The sequence below is a fragment of the Oncorhynchus tshawytscha genome, linkage group LG31, assembly GCF_018296145.1.
Source record: "Oncorhynchus tshawytscha isolate Ot180627B linkage group LG31, Otsh_v2.0, whole genome shotgun sequence".
Lineage (NCBI taxonomy): Eukaryota > Metazoa > Chordata > Actinopteri > Salmoniformes > Salmonidae > Oncorhynchus > Oncorhynchus tshawytscha.
The window spans coordinates 35,521,252-35,544,188 of NC_056459.1; the positions used below are offsets into that span (position 1 = coordinate 35,521,252).

General features: G+C 43.3%; 1 protein-coding gene across 1 annotated transcript in view; it reads left to right on the plus strand.

Annotated features, from left to right (window-relative positions):
* The first annotated feature begins 1,017 nt into the window (after nucleotides 1–1,017).
* LOC112229183 (regulating synaptic membrane exocytosis protein 3-like) overlaps nucleotides 1,018–22,937 on the plus strand; it is a 110,204-nt gene continuing 88,284 nt past the window's right edge. Inside the window, exon 1 of the mRNA XM_042310286.1 lies at nucleotides 1,018–1,238. The gene's annotated coding sequence lies outside the window, so the exon portion shown is untranslated. The remainder of the gene's footprint in view (nucleotides 1,239–22,937) is intronic.

Below are 22,937 nucleotides of genomic sequence, written 5' to 3' on the forward strand. Positions count from 1 at the left end.
TACATTTCACTATGGCCGGGCCCAGACTGGCCTGCACTGCCACCAGCAACAGCTAAGTGGGTTAGAGTGGATAGCATTAGTGGTATCTCACACACAAACACACAGGTACACTGATTGCGAATGCACAAACATACCGGTACGAGCGCACGCACACACAATCGCAGTGGTGTGTACACACTGGGACAAGAATGCACGGACACAACACACATGAAGCCAACACATTACATTAGAATGAGATCATTTAAGAAAGCTTTTCTCCTGTGGACAGATGGCAAGCACACTAAGGGTGTGAATGCTTTACCAAGGGGTATGTGCTGTGCTCACATTGGGGATAGAGATGACAGTTTAATATTCTAGTTGAGGTCATTTTAAGGATAGTCTGGTTGCCAACCCTGGTTGTTTCTGCTTCAGCTAAACTATGCTGGTGCAGCATCTTCTACTACCCTACTAGCGGCTAGTCAGATGCTGTACACCTGACTCAGGACTAACCAGGGAGAGATGCTAGTAAAGCAGAAACAAGAGGACAACTCTCTTATTAGGCTGATCAGTAGATTTCAGCTAGAAGGTAGAATGAAGGAGAGAGGGGAATGGATGGACATCTTTGTCGTCTATTCCTTCCTACAGTACCGCGGGATACCGCTAGGCCTGCTGCCCAGTTACTGACTAGATCAAGTCCAACAGCGTTCCTTTGGCATGCCTCTCGTTGCGCTCCTCTCCCTCCACCTTCTCTCCCCCCTCTCTCTCTCCCCCTCTCTCTCTCCCCTCTCTCTCTCTCTCTCTCTCTCTCCCCCTCTCTCTCTTCCCCCTCTCTCTCTTCCCCCTCTCTCTCTCTCTCTCTTCCCCCTCTCTCTCTTCCCCCTCTCTCTCTTCCCCCTCTCTCTCTCTCTCTCCCCTCTCTCTCTCCCCCCCTCTCTCTTCCCCCTCTCTCTCCCTCTTCCCCCCTCTCTCCCTCTTCCCCCCTCTCTCTCTTTCTCTCCCTCCCTCTCCTTCCAGTTGCTCCCGCAGCACCGTGTGGATGCAGAGGCACCAGCAGCGAAACCCTACCGAGAAAACGGTTGAGAAGCACCATCATCATCCTCGCGCACCAGTAGCAAAACCGAAATAGAACCCCCCCCACCACCAAAAAAAACGATGACGTTCTCAACGGTTCTTCAAAAACAAACCATTATTTAACCCCCCCTTAAAAAAACTTCTGACAACCGATTACAGTCCGTTAGACGCTCCTGGCTGTAAACACGGTAAGTGATTTTTGTTTTTTGATTCTGCATTTCTCACGTTAATTTGAAGAAATGATCCCTGGTTAATTCCTTAGATGGTACCCGGCTCCGGTTTATGAACCAAACGGTGCGCTGTGATAACGATCATAATGACGGTGATTACATCTTTGTTGGGTTTGACCGTCGCGGATAAACATAGGCGTTTTCACTGGATGAAATGCTAGTGAATACAAAAAGAAAACATTGGGAGGCAAGTTAAAACGCCTGCAGTTTTTAATTTAGTTGGCATTATTAAGGCATTATTTAAGGCATTTGTGTAATATGTTTAGAGAGTTTTTTTTTTAATGCTTTATTTGAATCGTATCGCATTTTAGTATAATCAGATCAGATCAGCGATAGTTGTATTGTTTCCACCACCAAGTAATCATATCCTATTACCTGTCATTCCTCAACAACCTGTTTATGGAGACTCAACAACTTACAATAAACATTAACTTCTTAGAGAATACGTTTTATGTTTCTGCAGTTACCTTTCTCCTCGGTGAATAAGAGGGTTCGGGGACATCTAAAACACGATCCGTTTGTTATTCGAAATGTTGACTGTTATGTGAAATGTATTTGCATCTTATTAAACCTGCTACAAAGAAACACTCATCGCAAAATATACTCTGCCCAGTGAGCAAAAGACGTTGGAAAGACGTAGTTTTAGTTGAAAGGACATCAAGTCAAAGTCTTGTGGTCAGTGCAAAGACTTATCTATGTTGACAGTTTCTCTTTTGTTAACCTAGTGTCCTCTCCAGTCAGTTCTGCCAGCAGATATTCAGATGACTACCTCTCGGCTTATTTTTATTTAACCAGGCAAGTTAGTTAAGAACAAATTCTTATTTACAATGACAGTCTAGGAACAGTGGGTTAACTGCCTTGTTCAGGGGGCAGAACGACAGATTTATACCATGTCTGCTCGGCGATTGCATCTAGCAACCTTTCAGTTACTGACCCAATGCTCTAACCACTAGGCTACCTGCCGCCCCTCCACTCTAACCACTAGGCTACCTGCCGCCCCTCCACTCTAACCACTAGGCTACCTGCCGCCCCTCCACTCTAACCACTAGGCTACCTGCCGCCCCTTATAGACATTACTTTGCGTTGTTGAAGCAATGTCTAATTAATGTCATTCAGCAGAATGTAGACCATAATAAGGTGAGACAATCAGACTGATAGACATCCAATAAGGTGAGACAATCAGACTGGTAGACATCCAATAAGGTGAGACAATCAGACTGGTAGACATCCAATAAGGTGAGACAATCAGACTGGTAGACATCCAATAAGGTGAGACAATCAGACTGGTAGACATCCAATAAGATGAGACAATCAGACTGGTAGACATCCAATAAGATGAGACAATCAGACTGATAGACATCCAATCAGATGAAGAATAGATCAGGCCTGATGGGAATACCTAATGCTTTGTGGGGAGATTGAAGTAGAGATCAGGCCTGATGGGAATACCTGATGCTTTGTGGGGAGATTGAAGTAGAGATCAGGCCTGATGGGAATACCTGATGCTTTGTGGGGAGATTGAAGTGGGGTCAAAGGCAAGATTTTCCAGGACAACTCGGCTGAGAGATATAGGTGTGTGGTTTGTGTGTGTGTGTGTGTGTGTGTGTGTGTGGTTTGTGTGTGTGTGTGTGTGTGTGTGTGTGTGTGTGTGTGTGTGTGTGTGTGTGTGTGCTGTGCTTTACGCTGAAATTGAAAACATTTCAGAGCACAATGAAAGTATTTGAGAAAGAGTGTTTGTTTTTTTAAAGATAAGAAATTACAAACAAAATCATGAAACAGTCTGTATGACATCTCAGCAGTCAGGTTCAAATACCATCTCAGCAGTCAGGTCCAAATACCATCTCAGCAGTCAGGTTCAAATACCATCTCAGCAGTCAGGTCCAAATACCATCTCAGCAGTCAGGTCCAAATACCATCTCAGCAGTCAGGTCCAAATACCATCTCAGCAGTCAGGTTCAAATACCATCTCAGCAGTCAGGTCCAAATACCATCTCAGCAGTCAGGTCCAAATACCATCTCAGCAGTCAGGTTCAAATACCATCTCAGCAGTCAGGTCCAAATACCATCTCAGCAGTCAGGTCCAAATACCATCTCAGCAGTCAGGTTCAAATACCATCTCAGCAGTCAGGTTCAAATACCATCTCAGCAGTCAGGTCCAAATACCATCTCAGCAGTCAGGTTCAAATACCATCTCAGCAGTCAGGTTCAAATACCATCTCAGCAGTCAGGTCCAAATACCATCTCAGCAGTCAGGTTCAAATACCATCTCAGCAGTCAGGTCCAAATACCATCTCAGCAGTCAGGTTCAAATACCATCTCAGCAGTCAGGTTCAAATACCATCTCAGCAGTCAGGTTCAAATACCATCTCAGCAGTCAGGTCCAAATACCATCTCAGCAGTCAGGTCCAAATACCATCTCAGCAGTCAGGTCCAAATACCATCTCAGCAGTCAGGTTCAAATACCATCTCAGCAGTCAGGTCCAAATACCATCTCAGCAGTCAGGTCCAAATACCATCTCAGCAGTCAGGTCCAAATACCATCTCAGCAGTCAGGTTCAAATACCATCTCAGCAGTCAGGTTCAGTCAGCAGTCATATTTAGGATATGTAGTGAATCTAGCAAGCCAGGGAACTGAAAGCAACGTGCGAGATAATGTTTTTTTTGTTTGTTGCTAGCAAGATAGCCGATTTAAACTAGCAGGCTAAACTCATTTAGAGTCATTTGCTGTTGTCACGTCAGATTATCATGTGTGACTGTGACAAAATAAAGGGTCAATGTTGAATGCCTTTCGCTCCTTGCCGGGCTAAAGAAACGTGTAAAAGGTGAATACCAACAACAAAGTGGTAGAAATGCGTCTGTTTTGAAAGAGGTGAATATAAACACTGCCCAGTTGAGTTTACAGTCAACATACCGTAAATCCTGTTTGAAAGCAGTATAACAGTGCTCAACGCCCCTCCAGGCACTGTTGCTGCACCAGGTGTGATATGGGATTCCTATTTCTTTGTGCTATTACCAGAGAATGAAACAAAACAGCAGAAATGCATTGATAAACGCCAAGGTAGTAATTTATTTTTTGCCATACATTTTGCTCACACATGTTCTCGTACTTAACTTTTGCAGTTTCAACACATCTATTTTCTTTGTAGCAAATGCGAGTAAAACGGTTGTGTGTGTGTGTGTGTGTGTGTGTGTGTGTGTGTGTGTGTGTGTGTGTGTGTGTGTGTGTGTGTGTGTGTGTGTGTGTGTGTGTGTGTGTGTGTGTGTGTGTGTGAGTGAGAGATTGAACATCTGACATACTCTCACACCTCAGCGTGTGTTTTGGCTTTGCTCAATCATTGGCAGAGGAGACTGGCATCAGAGTCCTGAGACAGGATGAGACCACTGTTACTAAAAAACCAAAACAGAAACAGAGACAGGATGAGACCACTGTTACTAAAAAAACAAAACAGAGACAGGATGAGACCACTGTTACTAAAAAACCAAAACAGAGACAGAGACAGGATGAGACCACTGTTACTAAAAAAACAAAACAGAGACAGAGACAGGATGAGACCACTGTTACTAAAAAAACAAAACAGAGACAGAGACAGGATGAGACCACTGTTACTAAAAAAACAAAACAGAGACAGAGACAGGATGAGACCACTGTTACTAAAAACCCAGAACAGAAACAGAGACAGGATGAGACCACTGTTACTAAAAAAAAACAGAGACAGAGACAGGATGAGACCACTGTTACTAAAAAAACCCAAAACAGAAACAGAGACAGGATGAGACCACTGTTACTAAAAACCCAAAACAGAGACAGGATGAGACCACTGTTACTAAAAAAACCCAGAACAGAAACAGAGACAGGATGAGACCACTGTTACTAAAAAAACAAAACAGAGACAGGATGAGACCACTGTTACTAAAAAAACAGAAACAGAGACAGGATGAGACCACTGTTACTAAAAAAACAAAACTAACCAAAACAGAAACAGAGACAGGATGAGACCACTGTTACTAAAAAAACAAAACAGAGACAGAGACAGGATGAGACCACTGTTACTAAAAAACCCAAAACAGAAACAGAGACAGGATGAGACCACTGTTACTAAAAAACCCAAAACAGAAACAGAGACAGGATGAGACCACTGTTACTAAAAAACCCAAAACAAAACAGAGACAGGATGAGACCACTGTTACTAAAAAACCCAAAACAGAAACAGAGACAGGATGGGACCACTGTTACTAAAAAAAAGCAAAACAGAGACAGAGACAGGATGAGACCACTGTTACTAAAACATCCAGAACAGAAACAGAGACAGGATGAGACCACTGTTACTAAAAACCCAAAACAGAAACAGAGACAGGATGAGACCACTGTTACTAAAAACCCAAAACAGAAACAGAGACAGGATGAGACCACTGTTACTAAAAAACCCAAAACAGAAACAGAGACAGGATGGGACCACTGTTACTAAAAAACCCAAAACAGAAACAGAGACAGGATGAGACCACTGTTACTAACAAACCCAGAACAGAGACAGGATGAGACCACTGTTACTAACAAACCCAGAACAGAGACAGGATGAGACCACTGTTACCAACAAACCCAGAACAGAGACAGAATGAGACCACTGTTACTAACAAACCCAGAACAGAGACAGGATGAGACCACTATACTGTTAAAATAATCAGCTGTAAATTGCTAAATGTCACATGACACCAAGATGAGAGAATACATCTTGCACCTGAATGGTCGGTGATCTCTGGAGAAACAAGAAGCACCTGAATGGTTGGTGATCTCTGGAGAAACAAGAAGCACCTGAATGGTCGGTGATCTCTGGAGAAACAAGAAGCACCTGAATGGTCGGTGATCTCTGGAGAAACAAGAAGCACCTGAATGGTCGGTGATCTCTGGAGAAACAAGAAGCACCTGAATGGTCGGTGATCTCTGGAGAAACAAGAAGCACCTGAATGGTCGGTGATCTCTGGAGAAACAAGAAGCACCTGAATGGTCGGTGATCTCTGGAGAAACAAGAAGCACCTGAATGGTCGGTGAACTCTGGAGAAACAAGAAGCACCTGAATTGTGTGTGATCTCTGGAGAAACAAGAAGCACCTGAATTGTGTGTGATCTCTGGAGAAACAAGAAGCACCTGAATGGTCGGTGATCTCTGGAGAAACAAGAAGCACCTGAATTGTGTGTGATCTCTGGAGAAACAAGGAACACCTGAATTGTGTGTGATCTCTGGAGAAACAAGAAGCACCTGAATTGCGGGTGATCTCTGGAGAAACAAGGAACACCTGAATTGCGGGTGATCTCTGGAGAAACAAGGAACACCTGAATTGTGTGTGATCTCTGGAGAAACAAGAAGCACCTGAATGGTCGGTGATCTCTGGAGAAACAAGAAGCACCTGAATGGTCGGTGATCTCTGGAGAAACAAGAAGCACCTGAATGGTCGGTGATCTCTGGAGAAACAAGAAGCACCTGAATGGTCGGTGATCTCTGGAGAAACAAGAAGCACCTGAATGGTCAGTGATCTCTGGAGAAACAAGAAGCACCTGAATGGTCGGTGATCTCTGGAGAAACAAGAAGCACATGAATGGTCGGTGATCTCTGGAGAAACAAGAAGCACCTGAATTGCGGGTGATCTCTGGAGAAACAAGGAACACCTGAATTGCGGGTGATCTCTGGAGAAACAAGGAACACCTGAATTGTGTGTGATCTCTGGAGAAACAAGAAGCACCTGAATGGTCGGTGATCTCTGGAGAAACAAGAAGCACCTGAATGGTCGGTGATCTCTGGAGAAACCAGGAATGGAACAAGACAGAATATAATGAAGGTTTACTGAAATATTCACCACACTGATTTGGGAGGTGTGTGTGTGTGTGTGTGTTAGAGAGAGATTTGACAGATAGAACTAGAGGAGTTACTCAAAGGCCAGCCTAGTACACACTGTAGCATTGAGGATAGACACACACACACACACAATGGCCATACATACTCCAGATCCTGCTTCTCTTTGAACTGAAAATCCAACGTGAACAACACAGAGGCAGAGCAGATATTATCATAGTAATCAGATATTAAACAGATCTGTGTGTGTGTGTGTGTGTGTGTGTGTGTGTGTCTGTGTGTGTGTGTGTGTGTGTGTCTGTGTGTGTGTGTGTGTATGGTCTGAGGAGTGATGAGAGGAGTCTTGAGGACAATAGCTGAGATGCCGGTCGGCAGGATCAAAGAGACCCATCATGATGTGGTGACCATGAGAGCTGTCGTGTCCACTTCAAATCTCACACACACAGACGGAGACGGAGACACAGACGGAGACACAGACGGAGACGGAGACACAGACGGGGACGGAGACACAGACGGAGACACAGACGGAGACACAGACGGGGACGGAGACACAGACGGGGACGGAGACACAGACGGAGACATAGACGGAGACACAGATGGAGACACAGACGGGGACGGAGACACAGACGGGGACGGAGACACAGACGGGGACGGAGACACTGACGGAGACACAGACGGAGACACTGACGGGGACGAAAACACAGACGGAGACACTGACGGAGACACAGACGGAGATGGAGACACAGACGGAGACACTGACGGAGACACAGACGGAGACACTGACTGGGACGGAGACACAGACGGAGACGGAGACACAGATGGAGACACAGACAGAGACGGAGACACAGATGGGGACGGAGACACTGACGGAGATGGAGACACTGACGGAGATGGAGACACTGACGGAGACGGAGACACAGACGGAAACACAGATGGAGACAGAGACACAGACGGAGACACTGACGAGGACGAGGACGAAGACACAGACGGAGACACAGACGGAGACAGAGACACTGACGGGGACGAAGACACAGACGGAGACGGAGACGGAGACACAGACGGAGACTCTGACGGGGACGGAGACACAGACGGAGACACAGACGGAGACACAGACACAGATGGACACTGAGACGCAGACGGACACAGAGACAGACACAGAGACACAGAGACCGAGACACAGAGACAGAGACAGAGACACAGAGACAGAGACAGAGACACAGAGACAGAGACACAGAGACCGAGACACAGAGACACAGAGAGAGAGAGAGAGAGACAGAGACACAGAGAGAGAGAGAGACAGAGACACAGAGAGAGAGAGAGACACAGAGACAGAGACAGAGACACAGAGACAGAGACACAGACACCGAGACACAGACACACAGACACACAGAGACCGAGACACAGAGACCGAGACACAGAGACCGAGACACAGAGACACAGAGAGAGACAGAGAGAGAGAGACAGAGAGAGAGAGAGACATAGATGTAAAAATTGACATGATCAAGAGAGAGGGAGAGATTGGTAGAGTTTGAGTTATGTAACGGTATTTCTCCCTAATATGTCTGCTGCAGACAGATGAGAGAGCGTGAGAAAGTGGAAATGAAAGTGCTGAAAATGTGTTTGCTCTCTATTTTTTTTTAAAGATGAAGAACAAGCTATAGCGCTAGCTAACGCTATGTAGCAACAACAAAAGGAGTCATAGCATGGATATAATATTGTCCAAAATAAAATGGAACTGTAACCAATTTTCTCCCAACACTATAATTGTGGCTGTTTTCCTATTTTCATATTCACATCCGAAGAAAATGATCCAACGGCATCCACAGAGCCAATATGATCCTCAATCTAGGGGCAATATGGCCTATTCTATCAGACTCTGTTAGCCTGCTATAGTATATAAGTATCTGTTAGCCTGCTATAGTATATCAGCCTCTGTTAGCCTGCTATAGTATACAAGTCTCTGTTAGCCTGCTATAGTATATAAGTCTCTGTTAGCCTGCTATAGTATATAAGCCTCTGTTAGCCTGCTATAGTATATAAGTCTCTGTTAGCCTGCTATAGTATATAAGTCTCTGTTAGCCTGCTATAGTATATAAGTCTCTGTTAGCCTGCTATAGTATATCAGCCTCTGTTAGCCTGCTATAGTATATAAGTCTCTGTTAGCCTGCTATAGTATATAAGTCTCTGTTAGCCTGCTATAGTATATAAGCCTCTGTTAGCCTGCTATAGTATATAAGCCTCTGTTAGCCTGCTATAGTATATAAGTCTCTGTTAGCCTGCTATAGTATATACGTCTCTGTTAGCCTGCTATAGTATATAAGCCTCTGTTAGCCTGCTATAGTATATACGTCTCTGTTAGCCTGTTGTATTCTATCAGTCTCTGTTAGCCTGTTATATTCTATCAGACTCTGTTAGCCTGTTATATTATATCAGTCTCTGTTAGCCTGTTATATTCTATCAGTCTCTGTTAGCCTGTTATATTCTATCAGACTCTGTTAGCCTGTTATATTATATCAGTCTCTGTTAGCCTGTTATATTCTATCAGCCTCTGTTAGCCTGTTGTATTCTATCAGACTCTGTTAGCCTGTTATATTATATCAGTCTCTGTTAGCCTGTTATATTCTATCAGTCTCTGTTAGCCTGTTATATTCTATCAGACTCTGTTAGCCTGTTATATTATATCAGCCTCTGTTAGCCTGTTGTATTCTATCAGCCTCTGTTAGCCTGTTACATTATATCAGCCTCTGTTAGCCTGTTATATTATATCAGCCTCTGTTAGCCTGTTATATTATATCAGCCTCTGTTAGCCTGTTATATTATATCAGACTCTGTTAGCCTGCTATAGTATATAAGCCTCTGTTAGCCTGCTATAGTATATAAGTCTCTGTTAGCCTGTTGTATTCTATCAGCCTCTGTTAGCCTGTTATATTATATCAGCCTCTGTTAGCCTGTTATATTATATCAGCCTCTGTTAGCCTGTTATATTATATCAGCCTCTGTTAGCCTGTTATATTATATCAGCCTCTGTTAGCCTGTTATATTATATCAGCCTCTGTTAGCCTGTTATATTATATCAGCCTCTGTTAGCCTGCTATAGTATATCAGCCTCTGTTAGCCTGCTATAGTATATAAGTCTCTGTTAGCCTGCTATAGTATATAAGTCTCTGTTAGCCTGCTATAGTATATACGCCTCTGTTAGCCTGCTATAGTATATAAGTCTCTGTTAGCCTGCTATAGTATATAAGTCTCTGTTAGCCTGCTATAGTATATAAGTCTCTGTTAGCCTGCTATAGTATATAAGCCTCTGTTAGCCTGCTATAGTATATAAGTCTCTGTTAGCCTGTTGTATTCTATCAGTCTCTGTTAGCCTGTTATATTCTATATGCCTCTGTTAGCCTGTTATATTCTATCAGCCTCTGTTAGCCTGTTAAATTCTATCAGCCTCTGTTAGCCTGTTATATTATATCAGCCTCTGTTAGCCTGTTGTATTCTATCAGTCTCTGTTAGCCTGTTATATTCTATATGCCTCTGTTAGCCTGTTATATTCTATATGCCTCTGTTAGCCTGTTATATTCTATCAGCCTCTGTTAGCCTGTTATATTATATCAGTCTCTGTTAGCCTGCTATGGTATATAAGCCTCTGTTAGCCTGCTATAGTATATAAGTCTCTGTTAGCCTGCTATAGTATATAAGCCTCTGTTAGCCTGTTAAATTCTATCAGTCTCTGTTAGCCTGTTATATTATATCAGCCTCTGTTAGCCTGCTATAGTATATAAGCCTCTGTTAGCCTGCTATAGTATATAAGTCTCTGTTAGCCTGTTGTATTCTATCAGCCTCTGTTAGCCTGTTGTATTCTATCAGCCTCTGTTAGCCTGTTGTATTCTATCAGCCTCCATTAGCCTGTTATATTATATCAGCCTCTGTTAGCCTGCTATAGTATATAAGCCTCTGTTAGCCTGCTATAGTATATAAGTCTCTGTTAGCCTGTTGTATTCTATCAGCCTCTGTTAGCCTGTTATATTATATCAGCCTCTGTTAGCCTGTTATATTCTATATGCCTCTGTTAGCCTGTTATATTCTATATGCCTCTGTTAGCCTGTTATATTATATATGCCTCTGTTAGCCTGTTATATTCTATCAGCCTCTGTTAGCCTGTTATATTATATCAGCCTCTGTTAGCCTGTTATGTTATATCAGCCTCTGTTAGCCTGTTATGTTATATCAGCCTCTGTTAGCCTGTTATATTATATCAGCCTCTGTTAGCCTGTTATATTATATCAGCCTCTGTTAGCCTGTTATGTTATATCAGCCTCTGTTAGCCTGTTATGTTATATCAGCCTCTGTTAGCCTGTTATATTATATAGCCTCTGTTAGCCTGTTAGCCTGTTAGCCTGTTATGTTATATCAGCCTCTGTTAGCCTGTTATATTATATCAGCCTCTGTTAGCCTGTTATGTTATATCAGCCTCTGTTAGCCTGTTATGTTATATCAGCCTCTGTTAGCCTGTTATATTATATCAGCCTCTGTTAGCCTGTTATATTATATCAGCCTCTGTTAGCCTGTTATGTTATATCAGCCTCTGTTAGCCTGTTATGTTATATCAGCCTCTGTTAGGCTGTTATATTATATATGCCTCTGTTAGCCTGTTAGCCTGTTATGTTATATCAGCCTCTGTTAGCCTGTTATATTATATCAGCCTCTGTTAGCCTGTTATGTTATATCAGCCTCTGTTAGCCTGTTATGTTATATCAGCCTCTGTTAGCCTGTTATATTATATCAGCCTCTGTTAGCCTGTTATATTATATCAGCCTCTGTTAGGCTGTTATATTATATCAGCCTCTGTTAGCCTGTTATATTATATCAGCCTCTGTTAGCCTGTTATATTATATCAGCCTCTGTTAGGCTGTTATATTATATCAGCCTCTGTTAGCCTGTTATGTTATATCAGCCTCTGTTAGCCTGTTATGTTATATCAGCCTCTGTTAGGCTGTTATATTATATATGCCTCTGTTAGCCTGTTAGCCTGTTATGTTATATCAGCCTCTGTTAGCCTGTTATATTCTATATGCCTCTGTTAGGCTGTTATATTATATCAGCCTCTGTCAGCCTGTTAGCCTGTTATGTTATATCAGCCTCTGTTAGCCTGTTATATTCTATATGCCTCTGTTAGGCTGTTATATTATATCAGCCTCTGTCAGCCTGTTAGCCTGTTATATTATATCAGCCTCTGTTAGCCTGTTATATTCTATATGCCTCTGTTAGGCTGTTAGCCTGTTATATTATATCATCCTCTATTTCGCAACAAAGCATCCTTCACTCATGCTAGAATGCCAGCATCCCGGAGTCGCCTCTTCACTGTTGACATTGAGACTGGTGTTTTGCAGGTACTATTTAATGAAGCTGCCAGTTGAGGACTTGTGAGGCCCTTTCCTGTTTCAGCATGATAATACCCCTGTTCACAAAGCGAGGTCCATGCAGAAGTTGTTTGTTGAGATCAGTGTGGAAGAACTTGACTGGCCTGCACAGAGCCCTGACCTCAACCCCATCAAACATCCTTTGGGATTAATCGGAACGCCAACCACGAGCCAGGCCTAATCACCCAACATCAGTGCCCGACCTCACTAATGCTTTTGTAGCTGAATGGCTGCAAGTCCCCGCAGAAATGCTCCAACATCTAGTGGAAAACCTTCCCAGGAGAGTGGAGGCTGTTATAGCAGCAAAGGAGGAGGTCCAAATCTACATTAATGCCCAATATTTTTGGAATGAGATATTTGACGAGCATTTGTCCACATACTTTTGGTCATGTAGTGTGTATGTCTCTATTCTATTAGCCTCTCCTAGCCGTCATATCTGTCCTTTTGTTACCCATCTCCCAAGATACAATACAAATGGTCACATATTCATCACTGACTGAGGTTAGACTCTAAAACAACACATTACCTGACCCTATTCAAGTCTCTATGACTGAGGTTAGACTCTAAAACACCACATTACCTGACCCTATTCAAGTCTCTATGACTGAGGTTAGACTCTAAAACACCACATTACCTGACCCTATTCAAGTCTCTATGACTGAGGTTAGACTCTAAAACAACACATTACCTGAGCCTATTCAAGTCTATGACTGAGGTTAGACTCTAAAACAACACATTACCTGAGCCTATTCAAGTCTCTATGACTGAGGTTAGACTCTAAAACACCACATTACCTGACCCTATTCAAGTCTCTATGGGTTCATTCTACCCCTTTGGCTAGATGGGGGTTAGACATCTTGTCTAGCTCCATGCTAGATTCTAGAGTAGAAGTCTCCATGGGCTCATTCTAGCCTCAAGACAGATTCTTACTCTCTCAGTTGGGATTGTGGTGATACAGTGGGGGTGTGGGGTGCTGACGAGGACCTAACTGCATCCCAGGTGGGGTGTGTGGGCAGAGAAGGGGCGGATGATGTTAGGTTCACACACACACACACACACACACACACACACACACACACACCCCACACACACACACACACCCACACACACACCCACACCCCAAGGCTACTCTGGTCAGAGCAGAAAGCAGTGCAGGCATGAGTCAGGCCAACTCCCAGTCTCATCTATCAACGTGTGTGTGTCGGTCTGTCTGTCTGTGTTTGTCATCCATCAACGGCCCTCTTCATCCACTTTCCCTCTACAGCCTTATACTTTTTGCTTTATTTTATTTCCTCACATCCCTCGCTCCGTCCTCGATCTGTCCTCGCTCCGTTCTCCCTCCGTCCTCCCTCCGTCCTCGCTCCGTCCTCGCTCCGTCCTCGCTCCGTCCTCGCTCCGTCCTCCCTCAGTCCTCCCTCAGTCCTCCCTCAGTCCTCCCTCAGTCCTCCCTCCGTCCTCGCTCCGTCCTCCCTCCGTCCTCGCTCCGTCCTCCCTCAGTCCTCCCTCAGTCCTCCCTCAGTCCTCCCTCCGTCCTCGCTCCGTCCTCCCTCCGTCCTCGCTCCGTCCTCCCTCCGTCCTCGCTCCGTCCTCCCTCCGTCCTCGCTCCGTCCTCCCTCAGTCCTCCCTCAGTCCTCCCTCCGTCCTCGCTCCGTCCTCCCTCCGTCCTCCCTCTGTCCGTACCATCATTTTCTTCTTTGTAGAGAGAGAGAGAGAGAGAGAAAGAGAGAGAGAAAGAGAAAGGGGGAAGGGAGCGAGAGAAAGAAGATAGGAGGGTTTAATTTCCCCTATATCTTCTAGTTACATATATTTCTTAGGTTGGTGTTGGAGAAATAAAGAGATAAAACAGATGATATTACTGGAGAAATAAGGAGATGAAAAGAAAGAGATGAGGCAGTTATTTTCTGGTCCGTCCCACTTTATTTAACCTTTATTTAACCTTCATTTAACATTTATTTAACCTTCATTTAACCTTTATTTAACCTTTATTTAACCTTTATCTAACCTTTATTTAACCTTCATTTAACCTTTATCTAACCTTTATTTAACCTTTATTTAACCTTCATTTAACCTTCATTTAACCTTTATCTAACCTTTATTTAACATTTATTTAACCATAGAAGGGCTCATTGAGATTTGAAATCTCTTTGAAACCTCTTTTTCAAGTCATTACACAATTACAGACCGACAACATGAATCACTACAGGTAATCTAGACACATTTAAAACATTGACAGGTCAAGGAAATCAGCCTCAAAATCATCCATCATAAATGATTTAAAAACACCAAGATCCACCAAGATCTGTGATGCTTAGAGAGACAGAGCGCTCTGCTGTGAAGAGCAGAGAAACGGTGTGAGGCAGAGTAGATAAGAGCACATGGGGGGGTCCCAAATGGCACCTTATCCCCAATGCAGTGCACTACTTTTGATGAAGACTCATAGAAGCTCCATTCAACATTAGACAATTTGTTTCGCAAAACAGTTCAACAGGAACCTTGGGGGGAAAGAAGCAAGAAGCAAATATCACACATAACCAGATAGACACTTCACACCATGAGCCATCCTTCACATGATTCATGATACATTCAAGTGAGTCTTTACTCTCTGTGGTACTCCCTCTGTGTCATGGCAGTAAGCAGTCAGAGTGGTTCACAACCTGATCATTCGCATAACCATGGCCACATGAACAAATTCCAATTGGCTTATTCAATCATCTTCTCAGTGTCTTCTCTTCTTTAGTCTTCTCTCCTCTCCTCTCTAGTTTAGTCTCCACTAGTTTAGTCTCCTCTAGTTTAGTCTCCTCTAGTTTAGTCTCCTCCAGTTTAGTCTCCTCTAGTTTAGTCTCCTCTAGTTTAGTCTCCTCTAGTTTAGTCTCCTCTAGTTTAGTCACCTCTAGTTTAGTCTCCTCTAGTTTAGTCTCCTCTAGTTTAGTCTCCTCTAGTTTAGTCTCCTCTAGTTTAGTCTTCTTTTCTTTAATCATCTCTTCTCTTCTTTAGTCTTCATTCCTCTTCTTCAGTCTTCTCTCCTCTTAACTAGTCTTCTCTCCTCTTAACTAGTCTTCTCTCCACTTAACTAGTTTTCACTCCACTTAACTAGTCTTCACTCTTCTTCTTTAGTCTTCATTCATCTTCTTTAATCTTCTCTCCTCGTAACTAGTCTTCTCTCCTCTTAACTAGTCTTTTCTCCTCTTAACTAGTCTTCTCTCCATTTTTTTAGTCTTCTCTCCCCTTCTTTAGTCTTGTCTCCTCTTCTTTAATCTTCTCTTTTCTTATTTAGTCTTCTCTCCTCTTAACTCGTCTTCTCAAATCAAATCAAATCAAATGTTATTTGTCACATACACATGGTTAGCAGATGTTAATGCGAGTGTAGCGAAATGCTTGTGCTTCTAGTTCCGACAATGCAGTAATAACCAACAAGTAATCTAACTAACAATTCCAAAACTACTGTCTTATACACAGTGTAAGGGGATAAAGAATATGTACATAAGGATATATGAATGAGTGATGGTACAGAGCAGCATAGGCAAGATACAGTAGATGGTATCGAGTACAGTATATACATATGAGATGAGTATGTAAACAAAGTGGCATAGTTAAAGTGGCTAGTGATACATGTATTACATAAGGATGCAGTCGATGATATAGAGTACAGTATATACGTATGCATATGAGATGAATAATGTAGGGTAAGTAACATTATATAAGGTAGCATTGTTTAAAGTGGCTAGTGATATACAGTGCCTTGCGAAAGTATTCGGCCCCCTTGAACTTTGCGACCTTTTGCCACATTTCAGGCTTCAAACGTAAAGATCATACAAGGAGAAGACTGATCAGAGATGCAGCCAAGAGGCCCATGATCACTCTGGATGAACTGCAGAGATCTACAGCTGAGGTGGGAGACTCTGTCCATAGGACAACAATCAGTCGTATATTGCACAAATCTGGCCTTTATGGAAGAGTGGCAAGAAGAAAGCCATTTCTTAAAGATATCCATAAAAAGTGTAGTTTAAAGTTTGCCACAAGCCACCTGGGAGACACACCAAACATGTGGAAGAAGGTGCTATGGTCAGATGAAACCAAAATTGAACTTTTTTCAACAATGCAAAATGTTATGTTTGGCGTAAAAGCAACACAGCTCATCACCCTGAACACAACATCCCCACTGTCAAACATGGTGGTGGCAGCATCATGGTTTGGGCCTGCTTTTCTTCAGCAGGGACAGGGAAGATGGTTAAAATTGATGGGAAGATGGATGGAGCCAAATACAGGACCATTCTGGAAGAAAACCTGATGGAGTCTGCAAAAGACCTGAGACTGGGACGGAGATTTGTCTTCCAACAAGACAATGATCCAAAACATAAAGCAAAATCTACAATGGAATGGTTCAAAAATAAACATATCCAGGTGTTAGAATGGCCAAGTCAAAGTCCAGACCTGAATCCAATCGAGAATCTGTGGAAAGAACTGAAAACTGCTGTTCACAAATGCTCTCCATCCAACCTCACTGAGCTCGAGCTGTTTTGCAAGGAGGAATGGGAAAAAATGTCAGTCTCTCGATGTGCAAAACTGATAGAGACATACCCCAAGCGACTGCTAGCTGTAATCGCAGCAAAAGGTGGCGCTACAAAGTATTAACTTAAGGGGGCTGAATAATTTTGCACGCCCAATTTTTCAGTTTTTGATTTGTTAAAAAAGTTTGAAATATCCAATAAATGTCGTTCCACTTCATGATTGTGTCCCACTTGTTGTTGATTCTTCACAAAAAAATACAGTTTTATATCTTTATGTTTGAAGCCTGAAATGTGGCAAAAGGTCGCAAAGTTCAAGGGGGCCGAATACTTTCGCAAGGCACTGTAGGTATTCCTCTTGTCCAGATGGGTTAGGGCAGTGTGCAGTGTGGTTGAGATTGCATCGTCTGTGGACCTATTTGGGCGGTAAGCAAATTGGAGTGGGTCTAGGGTGTCAGGTAGGGTGGAGGTGATATGGTCCTTGACTAGTCTCTCAAAGCACTTCATGATGACGGAAGTGAGTGCTACGGGGCGGTAGTCGTTTAGCTCAGTTACCTTAGCTTTCTTGGGAACAGGAACAATGGTGGCCCTCTTGAAGCATGTGGGAACAGCAGACTGGTATAGGGATTGATTGAATACGTCCGTAAACACACCGGCCAGCTGGTCTGCGCATGCTCTGAGGGCGCGGCTGGGGATGCCGTCTGGGCCTGCAGCCTTGCGAGGGTTAACACGTTTAAATGTCTTACTCACCTCGGCTGCAGTGAAGGAGAGTCCGCATGTTTTCGTTGCAGGCCGTGTCAGTGGCACTGTATTGTCCTCAAAGCGGGCAAAAATGTTATTTAGTCTGCCTGGGAGCAAGACATCCTGGTCCGTGACTGGGCTGGATTTCTTCCTGTAGTCCGTGATTGACTGTAGACCCTGCCACATGCCTCATGTGTCTGAGCTGTTGAATTGAGATTCTACTTTGTCTCTGTACTGACGCTTAGCTTGTTTGATAGCCTTGCGGAGGGAATAGCTGCACTGTTTGTATTCGGTCATGTTACCAGTCACCTTGCCCTGATTAAAAGCAGTGGTTCGCGCTTTCAGTTCCACGTGAATGCTGCCATCAATCCACGGTTTCTGGTTAGGGAATGTTTTAATCGTTGCTATGGGAACGACATCTTCAACGCACGTTCTAATGAACTCGCACACTGAATCAGCGTATTCGTCAATATTGTTATCTGACGCAATACGAAACATATCCCAGTCCACGTGATGGAAGCAGTCTTGGAGTGTGGAGTCAGCTTGGTCGGACCAGCGTTGGACAGACCTCAGCGTGGGAGCCTCTTGTTTTAGTTTCTGTCTGTAGGCAGGGATCAACAAAATGGAGTCGTGGTCAGCTTTTCCGAAAGGAGGGCGGGGCAGGGCCTTATATGCGTCGCGGAAGTTAGAGTAACAATGATCCAAGGTTTTTCCACCCCTGGTTGCGCAATCGATATGCTGATAAAATTTAGGGAGTCTTGTTTTCAGATTAGCCTTGTCAAAATCCCCAGCTACAATGAATGCAGCCTCCGGATAAATGGATTCCAGTTTGCAAAGAGTCAAATAAAGTTCGTTCAGAGCCATCGATGTGTCTGCTTGGGGGTATATACACGGCTGTGATTATAATCGAAGAGAATTCTCTTGGTAGATAATGCGGTCTACATTTGATTGTGAGGAATTCTAAATCAGGTGAACAGAAGGATTTGAGTTCCTGTATGTTTCTTTCATCACACCATGTCTCGTTAGCCATAAGGCATACGCCCCCGCCCCTCTTCTTACCAGAAAGATGTTTGTTTCTGTCGGCACGATGCGTGGAGAAACCCGCTGGCTGCACCGCCTCCGATAGCGTCTCTCCAGTGAGCCATGTTTCCGTGAAGCAAAGAACGTTACAGTCTCTGATGTCCCTCTGGAATGCTACCCTTGCTCGGATTTCATCAACCTTGTTGTCGAGAGATTGGACATTGGCGAGAAGAATGCTAGGGAGTGGTGCACAATGTGCCCGTCTCCGGAGTCTGACCAGAAGACCGCCTCGTTTCCCTCTTTTTCGTAGTCGTTTTTTTTGGTCGCTGCATGGGATCCATTCCGTTGTCCTGTTTGAAAGGCAGAACACAGGGTCCGCGTCGCGAAAATCATATTCTTGGTCGTACTGATGGTGAGTTGACGCTGATCTTATATTCAGTAGTTCTTCTCGACTGTATGTAATGAAACCTAAGATGACCTGGGGTACTAATGTAAGAAATAACACGTAAAAAAACAAAACACTGCATAGTTTCCTAGGAACGCGAAGCGAGGCGGCCATCTCTAGTCTTCCCTCCTCTTCTCTAGTCTCCTCTCCTCTTAACTAGTCTTCTCTCCTCATAACTAGTCTCCTCTCCTCTTAACTAGTCTTCTCTCCTCTTAACTAGTCTTCTCTTCTCTTCTTTAGTCTTCTCTCCTCTTCTCTAGTCTCCTCTTCCATAGTCTTCTTTTCTCTAGTCTTCTATCTTATTTTCTGTCTTCTCTCTTATTTAGTGTTCTCTTTTCTCTCGTCTCCTCTTCTCTAGTCTCCTCTCCTCTTCTCTAGTCTCCTTTCCTTTCCTCTTCTCTAGTCTCCTTTCCTCTTCTCTAGTCTCGTCTCCTCTTCTCTAGTCTCCTTTCCTTTCCTCTTCTCTAGTCTCGTCTCCTCTTCTCTAGTCTCGTCTCCAGTCCATCAGTTTTATGCCTATTGAACACAACCTACGCAATTTTCTGGAACACGCACTGTGACCAATGGCATTTATGGCTGCTGTCACCAGGCGAGTTAGAGAGAGTGACTCCGTGACACACCTCATTAATGATCTGATTGGATTAAAACATTTGATTGATCTAATGGGAGAGGAAAAACAACCAAATCTGAGTAACTGTCATTTCATGGGACTTAGTGTGTGTGTGTGTGTGTGTGTTTTTGTGTGAATGTGTGTCTGTACATGTGTGTGTAATGATATCTGATGTCTGTAATAATGATATATATGAAATTAACAGAAGAAATACAATCATGTTTCCTATTAATTTGTCTCGTCTCGGAGTAGAGAATGTGAAATAAGTAAATGCTTGTTTAGTGTGCCAGCAGTAACAGGTTAGGATTAGGGGAGGCTAAACATATCCTAGACCCTCTAATGGTCAAGGTTAGGATTAGGGGAGGCTAAACTGATCCTAGACCCTCTAATGGTCAAGGTTAGGATTAGGGGAGGCTAAACTGATCCTAGACCCTCTAATGGTCAAGGTTAGGATTAGGGGAGGCTAAACTGATCCTAGACCCTCTAATGGTCAAGGTTAGGATTAGGGGAGGCTAAACTGATCCTAGACCTGTGGCCGAGAGCAACTTCTACAATGTTCCCTACATAGTGTACCAGGGTTCATAGTGCACCAGGACCCATAGTGCACCAGGGCCCATAGTGCACCAGGACCCATAGTGCACCAGGACCCATAGTGCACCAGGACCCATAGTGCACCAGGACCCATAGTGCACCAGGACCCATAGTGCACCAGGACCCATAGTGCACCAGGACCCATAGTGCACCAGGACCCATAGTGCACCAGGACCAGGATTCAATTTAATTCAAGGGGCTAGTGAGAGACATAACCTCTTATGAACTAACATTATAAATCAGATATAGTTAAACAGGGTAGAGTTTAATTTTATTATAGTTCTATTTAAATGTATATATTGTTTAGTCATTATTCATAAAATTCCTAACACTCTCTCTCTCTTTCTCTTTCTCTCTCTTTCAATTAAATTCAATTCAAGGGGCTTTATTGGTATGGGAAACATGTGTTAACATTGCCAAAGCAAGTGAGGTAGATAATATACAAAAGTGAAATAAACAATAAAAATGAACAGTAAATATTACACACACGGAAGTTTAAAAACAATAAAGACATTACAAATGTCATATTATTTATATATACAGTGTTGTAACAATGTATAAATGGTTAACGGAAATAAATAAGCATAAATATGGGTTGTATTTACAATGGTGTTTGTTCTTCACTGGTTGCCCTTTTCTTGTGGCAACAGGTCACAAATCTTGCTGTTGTGATGCACACTGGTATTTCACCCAGTAGATATGGGAGTTTATCAAAATTGGATTTGTTTTTGAATTCTTTGTAGATCTGTGTAATCTGAGGGAAATATGTGTCTCTAATATGGTCATACATTGGGCAGGAGGTTAGGAAGTGCGACTCAGTTTCTACCTCACCTCATTCCACCCCATGTCTGCCTACGGCAACCTCTCTCAATAGTAAGGCTATGCTCACTGAGTCTGTACATAGTCAAAGCTTTCCTTAAGTTTGGGTCAGTCACAGTGGTCAGGTATTCTGCCGCTGTGTACTCTCTGTTTCGGGCCAAATAGCATTCTAGTTTGCTCTGTTTTTTTGTTAATTCTTTCCAATGTGTCAAGTAATTATCTTTTTGTTTTCTTATGATTTGGTTGGATCTAATTGTGCTGCTGTCCTGGGGCTCTGTAGGGTGTGTTTGTGTTTGTGAACAGAGCCCCAGGACCAGCTTGATTAGGGGACTCTTCTCCAGGTTTATTTCTCTGTAGGTGATGGCTTTGTTATGGAAGGTTTGGGAATCACTTCCTTTTAGGTGGTTGTAGAATTCAACTGTTCTTATCTGGATTTTGATAATTAGCGGGTATCGGTCCAATTCTGCTCTGCATGCTTTATTTGGTGTTTTACATTGAACACAGAGGATACTTTTGCAGAATCCTGCATGCAGTCTCAATTTGGTGTTTGTCCCATTTTGTGAAGTCTTGGTTGGTGAGCGGACCCCAGACCTCACAACCATAAAGGGCAATGGGTTCTATGACTGATTCCAGTATTTTTATTATCTCGGTCTGTCTTTTTGCCTCAGATACATGTATCTAGTTTTATAGGGCTCAGATCCAATTGGTTCTCTCACTTCATACGTTCCTGCTGGCACTTACAGTGTGTGTTCTATTTGGCATTCTCTTTCCCTATGTCCTGGCATTACAACTGCCTGTCTGTAAACGTAGCCTTCTGCTCTGTGGTCCAGAGAGCTGATCAATGATCGGAGAGATACACCATCCACAAGGAGAGAGAGAGAGAGAGAGAGAGAGAGAGAGAGAGAGAGAGAGAGAGAGAGAGAGAGAGAGAGAGAGAGAGAGAGAGAGAGAGAGAACACAAACATGGCGACAGCAGGTGCCGCCATGGCAACAGCAGCAGGAAGTGTGTCCTAGCTCCTGCTTACCGTTCTGCACTACCTGTATGTGATTGCATCACATGTGTTGTGTATACGCACACACACACAAAGTATCCACACGGCATGGATGCATGGACTCGTAATCAATCAAATTGTAATTGCTTTGCACATTTCATAAATGCATTTGCTTTACAAAACGGTGGGCCTAAAGCCTGAAAGGATCAAGGCAGTGCAACAGTGGATGAGAGAGACTCCATAGCAAGGAACATTGAATGACTAGAGGGAGGATATCTAGATTGAAGATGTCTTCATAGGGGAATAGGTAGCTAGGTTGAAGATGTATTCAACTTAGTAAGAGAAATAGAGAGAGAGGGAAATAAAGCAAGTGTGTCTGAAGACATCTTCAACCTAGGTGGGTAGTTTCCCCTATCCTGTACACTACGGTAAGATGTATTTATATCCGAATAATGGTTAAAGATAGGATTGTGGTAATTATATATATTCTGTCTCAACAACACTGTTGTACCTCTATATTCTGACTCAACAACAATGTTGTACCTCTATATTCTGACTCAACAACACTGTTGTTCCTCTATATTCTGTCTCAACAACACTGTTGTACCTCTATATTCTGACTCAACAACAATGTTGTACCTCTATATTCTGACTCAACAACACTGTTGTTCCTCT